Here is a 6,917-nt window from a genome sequence, read left to right as displayed (position 1 = left end):
TATCCTATGAAGATGCATTCAATTCCTCTTTCTCCCAATTTCTTGCGTTTGAGTTCTGACACTTTTACAATTGCCCTACAACCCCAAATTTTGAAATAATTCAAATTTGGGTTTCTTTTATACCAAAGTTCATATGGGGTTACTTCATTCCTTCTCATCGGAACTCGATTTAGAATATAACAAGTCGTTAACACGACTTCACCCTAAAATCCATCACTTAATCCTGAATAGGATAGCATGGAGTTAACCATTTCTTCTAAGGTCCTATTCTTTCTTTCTGCTACACCTTTTTGTTGTGGTGTATAGGTTGTAGTTGTTTCATGTATGATACCCATAGATTGAAAATAAATTGGATCATAATATTCACCACCCTTATCCGTTCTCAATCTTTTAACTTTAACACTTAGTTGTAACTCTACTTCTTTTTTATAAACTTTAAATATTTCTAAGGCTTCATCCTTAGAAAACAAAAGATAAACATAACAATAACGAGAATGATCATCAATGAATGTTATTAAATATTTCTTATTTCCTAAAGAAGGTGTATTATGGAAATCACATAAGTCACTATGAACCAATTCAAGCAATGTTGAATTTCGTTCAATATTATGAAAAAAATTTCTTGTTATCTTCTCAACATACATGTTTTGCATTTTTCTATGTTCAAATCAAAAGGAGGAATTAAATCAAATTTAGACATTGAATATAATTTTCTATAATTAACATGCCCAAGACGAAAATGCCATAAAGAAGAATCATGATTGACAACATAAACAGAATCTCTAACATCATTTATTACACTTAGTTTGAACATACTATTACAAAGATATCCTAGTCCAACAAATACACCACCCTTAGATAATATGAATTTATCGGATTCAAATACCAATTTAAATCCCAATCGATTCAAGATTACTCCAGACACTAAATTTCTTCTTAATTATGGAGCATATAATATGTTAAAAAAGATGTTCTTCATTTCTCACACCAAGAGGGGGGGGGGGGGGGGGGGGGTGAATTGGTGATGTATAAAAATGATCGCTTTTGTAATCTTTTTTGCAAAACTGTAAGTCTTTAAACTTTTCTTGAATCGCAAGTAAAAATGTATGCAATGTAATATTATGCGTATTCGAATACAGATATTATGCAATCGATTAAATGCAGAAAGTTAGGGAGAAGAAGATTCAAACTCTGAGTTTTTATACTGGTTCGGCCAAGCTTACATCCAGTGTCCTTCTGATCAACCTTAGACCGAAAGCCAATTGCACTATAAGATTTGAGTTTTTACAACAAGGTTTTTACAGCGACCTCACTCGTCAAAATGTAAACAACGTCTCTAACTCACTAATCTAAAATAGCCAATTACAACAGACTAGCAGCAAGAACAATTCTCTCTTGCAGTCAACCCCTTTCAGATACCCCTCAAACTCAAGAACCACACGTTTTTCTTTATGTATACACCACAGGAAAACATCAACACTAAAGCATTTGCAAGAGCTTCCTGATCCAACAGTATGCACCTCTGTTGTGCAGAATGATCAGACAGTTTGAATCAATCAATCCAGTTTCTCAAGCAGCCTTCAAGATTTGAACACCACAACAATTCTTGGTTCTTAAAGCGTTTTCCTCTTCTGTAAAACTTTAAAGCATTTATCTGAAACTGATATGAAAGTGTTAAAATCAATTGTCATATAGAAATTCAAATAATGTGTCTATATATAGTTTAATTCAAATCAGACGTGTTTTAATCGATTATGTTATTAATCTAATCGATTTTATCTCACAGTTATAACAGATTAACAACAGTCAAACTCATTAACTGAATGCACAATTAATGTAATCGATTTGCATTTAATGCTTGGTCAACATATTTAAAAATATGACTGTTGTGACCGTTATGTCAAGCAATGAAACAATTTTCAAATCTTTAACAAACTTAATCGAATACAAGATGCATGTAATCAATTAAGTTTTAACACTTAGTATATTTTTGAAAAATTTTCTTCTCAAAATTCATCACAACACACTTGAAAAAGATTTGTGCAAATACACGAGTTTTAATCGATTTAACCACTAACGTAATCGATTTAAAACTTGTTGTTTTGCCACAGTTTAAAGTTTAAGCTGTCTGATGACTTTAATTGATTATCACACCATTGTAATCGATTAAGTCATACAGATATGCTTGGTGCATGTGGTTTTTCCATTTCAAAACTCATATTATGCCTGCGTAGATATAATCACATTTCCAACACAGTAGTATGCAACATAATATGTTCACAGTTATGCTTGCACAGATATAATCACATTTCCAACATAGTAGTATGCAACATATATGCTTGTACAAATCTCACAGTAAGCATATAAGCATATAACACATATAACATAGTACATATACATATGTTTTTATTAACTATGTGTTGTCATCATCAAAAACAGATATCACAGAGAGTGTGTTCAACTAAACCTGTGCTTCCCCTATCAACAATCTCAACATAATACATCTCTTAAAACTGGTGATTTTCCATAACTAAGTAATAATTCTACTTGTCAACACTGAGGAATTTAGCCATAGAATCATTTCCCATGTAAAGAACTTCTCCATTGTCATCTACCTTAAAATTTTTGAATAGATAACGATCTTTACAAACATGTCTTGAAGCCCCTGAATCGATCCACCATGAATCATCAGTCTACACACAGAAGATTTCAGAAACCATCTCCACAAAATTCAAAACAAAATTATGTGTAATTTGTGTACAATTACCTTTTTTCGATTGGCCTTGGCTAGACTCGCCTTGACCTTTTTTACTGCCATTCTTGGCCATCTTCCTTTTTCTGATTGTGCAATTCCTCTTTAAATGACTAGGCTTGCCACATTCCCAACAATTTGCTTGTTGACTTTCTTTACCAAATTTTGGCCTTTTGTTCATCTTTCCTTTGTAGAAATTACAAGCCCTTTTCTTGTTATTTGGTATTGTTTTTGTTTTTTCATCTTCCACCATATTAATAGTAGAAGAATTAGGATGATTGGAATCCTTTTGACCATCTTGTAGACGGATCCCTTCTTCTATCCGAAGATGAGCATCCAATTGTTCAACATTCATATCATCTTTATTATGTTTTAGAGAATTTGTAACATCTTTCCAATTTGGTGGTAGTTTGTCAATTATAGAAGAAACAATGAATGTCTCATCTATTGCAATATTATGTTGCTTGAAACTTCCTAGGATTCTTTGGATTTCATGAAATTGTTCCATTATTGGTCTAGCATCAATCATTTTGTAATTATTAAAATTACTAACCAGGAATTTCTTGCTTGATGCATCTTTAGAAATGTATTTGCTTTTAAGTTGATCCCAAAGTTCTTTTGCAGAATCCACATATTGATATATGTCAAATAAAGGATTAGGCATATCGTTCAAAATGTGACTACAACAGACATAATCATCATTCTCCCATTTGTTCCTTTTCTGTTGTTCCTCCAATGTCTTGGTTTCGCTTTCTTTGGGTTGGGGAGAACTTAGAACATATGACACATTTAGAGTCGAGAGAAGGAAATGCATCTTCTTTTGCCATCATTGAAAACCAATGCCTTCAAACTTGTCTAATTTATGAAAGTTTGCAGACATCTCAAGAATTATTGTCATCTTAGAGAATATATTCCTTTTAGACTATTGGAACAATTTTCCAAGAACTTAGGGAAACAAGATGAACAACAATGTAGACTTGATATAATCTTTTAGGCGTGAATACACACTTTCCTAAAAGCAATATTTCATCCCTTATAAGAGTGAAGAGGGTCACGAAATCCGCTTTTGAGATACAAAGAAGAAAAACAACGATAATACTCACTCTTAGTATTAACGTCAAACAAGAATAAAATTCTCACGAATTGATTTGTGTGTTAAGTGAATGACAGAAATGTAGAGAAAAAGTCTCACCTTTCAATAGAGCACAAGATCCCTTGATATAAATGTTGATCAAACATCTTTCAAATCCAAGAGATACCAGATTATGATTAGTTACATTTCTTGATTGTAACTTTTCATGAATGGATGTAACTCTTCATGAATAATTGTAACTCTTCATGAATCTGAAAATTGTCTCTAATACTCTTAAATTCCAACGCAATAACCCTCTACAGTCGGAATTGGGGTTAGGGGTGATGTTACAGTGATTATTGGCCTCATAGGATTGTTGTTCCTCTTGGGGTATACATGTTGATAATAGGTGAATCTTATGGATTTTTTTGTTTATTATATTTCTAAATGCATGAATTTTATGGATTTGCTAAAGTTGTGTGATCTTTTTTAGCTCCTCGTAGGTGAAATTATGCAGGACTTTGGCTCCTACCAAAGAATTGGATATATCATTCATGATAGAGAGTGATGAATAGTGGTTCAGGCTTAAATCAAAGAGGAAGATTGTACTTGATGAAGACATTTTTGAACTACAAAATGACTATGCTTTATTACCCTTTTCGAGAATAATGGCTAAAGTGAGTTTTTGTTAGCCATTTCAAGAAGTACGAAAGAGCATTACATTGACATGATGTCGTGTTTATACACTCATTGGACATAATTAATAACCATTTTAATATTATTTTAGGGTTTCACACTCTCATTTTATCTTCTTTCTTGGAGTTTCAATTTCAAGTTGGAAAATGGTAGTACGATGAACTTGGTAAAATAGTTTAATAGTACGATCTACTATGAAAATTAGATAATTTAACGAGATGAGTAGCGTCATGCATACGACAAAACAACTAAGTAGCATAGATAAGACGGTTAGACAATTGAGTATGTTGTAGATGGGCAAGGAAAGCTTGGATAGCTGGGAGAAGGGTCGAAAGCTTGGATAGTGTGGAAGGGAGCATGCAAAGCTCGAATAGTCTAGGGAGGTGTCTAAACAACTCGTACAACTAAAAAACAACATGTGGAGAGCTGAGTAGAGCATGTATAGAGCTTGGTAGAATATGTTGATAGCTTAGTGGGGAGCTAGAGTAGCTTAATGGAGCAAGTAAATGACTTAGATATCTTAATGGTGAAAGGGTCGAGTTGGAGATGGAGATCCATGGTGGAACGGTCGAGCTGGAGATGGAGATCCATGGTGGAAGGGCCAAGATGGAGATGGAGATTCGTGGTTGAAGGGCTAAGCTTGAGTTGAATATCTATGGTGAAATGGCCGAGCTAGAGTTGGAGTTGGAGATTCGTTGTAGAAGGACCGAGTTGGAGTTGCAAATTTGTGAAAGGTTCGATTTGGAACTATAGATCCTTTGTGGGAAGGTCGAGTTGTAGTTAGTAGTCATGAACGTTGTGAAGTTGAGTTTGTGTGGTGGTGTTGATCTTATGGTGGAGAAAACCTTGTATTAGGCTTTTGCTTTCACTTGTACATCATAAAAAGACTTGTAAATTGCTTTTTAGTATAACTATGTTGCGACAATAATCAATTACCATGAAGACATAATCAATTATCATATGCAAAATTAGAAAATGGTTTGCGTGACAATAATCGATTATCCACTGCAAGTTTAGTTATTGTCCAAGGTTCGACAATAATCGATTATCACTAAGGATAATCGATTATCACTAAGGATAATCGATTATCACTTTTTTCAAAACCTATAATGGCTTGAAATAATCGATTATCACTTTTGATAATTGATTATTACTGACAGTAGTGTTGTCAAAATGGGTTGTAACCCGTGAGCCAACCCGGCTCACCACGAGTTTGAGCCGGGTTGGGTTTGAAAAAATGTAATTTTTTTATGCGGGTTAGTTTCCAACCCGGCTCACTCGAGTTGAACCCGTGGTGAGCCGAATTGGCTCACCAATCCACCTAATTTAATTTAATTATTTATTATTTTGTGTTTCAATATTATTAGTTAGAATTTTTTATTATTATATGTAGATGAGGATAAAAAAGATGTTTCAAGAGCGAAAAATATTATAGATTTAACTATTCAAGACTCTAATATTATAAATGAACATATGATACAAAAATTATCAATCTTAAAAACTTATTTGTTTGTCTTTTGTGCTTGTTTTTGGATTATGCTTAGATGATATATATATATATATATATATATATATATATATATATATATATATATATATATATATTATTTTGAATTGTCTTTGGAATTGAACATCATTTTAGAGTGAAATTTATTAAGATTTGAATTAAAAAAATTGTAAATTTTTTATTTTAAAAAAACTTATAATTAAGTAAGCTGGTGAACCAACCTGTTTAACCCACCAACCCGTGGTGGGTCGAGTCGGGTTCGAAGTTTTTCAGCTTGCTAATAAATGAGTCGGGTTGGGTTGTCTCACTAAGTGACCAACCCGTGGTGGGTCGGGCCGGGTTACCCGTTTTGAGAGCTCTGACTGGCAGTTGGGAGCTACCTTTTCAGTTTTTGACCCTGCACGAACCTTGGCTTATAAATAGAGTTCTCCACAACTCTTAGAATCTAAATTTTCATTTAAGAGTATTAAACTTGTGTGCCTAAGGGAAATTCTCTGTATGTGAAAGGGAACTAATCCATTTGAGAATACAAAATAGTTTTGAGGAAGTTCTCAAGTTTTAGAGTGCTCAAATCAAGCATTGTGAAAAGGAGAAACTTGCATTTAGTGTGTCTAAAGTCGAAACAGTTCTCTTCAAGTTGATTGAGTTGTGTTCTTCCATCGTGTGTCAAAGGAAGGTGTTTTTTATTTCCTATTATTTGTATAATGTGTTTGTAATTTGAAACAACATTTTAGTGAAAAGGTTAATCACTATTTGTAGTGATTAACGGTTGAATGTAGAATCTTTTGATTCGAACCAAGATAAAATCATTTTGTGTTGATTTCACTCTATAACTCTTGTGTTTAACCGAATAGAACTCACTCTTCCTGGAATATGCAGTCTTGAACAAA

Source organism: Vigna angularis, chromosome 6, assembly GCF_016808095.1.
Source record: "Vigna angularis cultivar LongXiaoDou No.4 chromosome 6, ASM1680809v1, whole genome shotgun sequence".
NCBI classification, from domain to species: domain Eukaryota; kingdom Viridiplantae; phylum Streptophyta; class Magnoliopsida; order Fabales; family Fabaceae; genus Vigna; species Vigna angularis.
The sequence above is the reverse complement of the archived record's forward strand: the minus strand, read 5'-3'. Positions refer to the sequence as shown.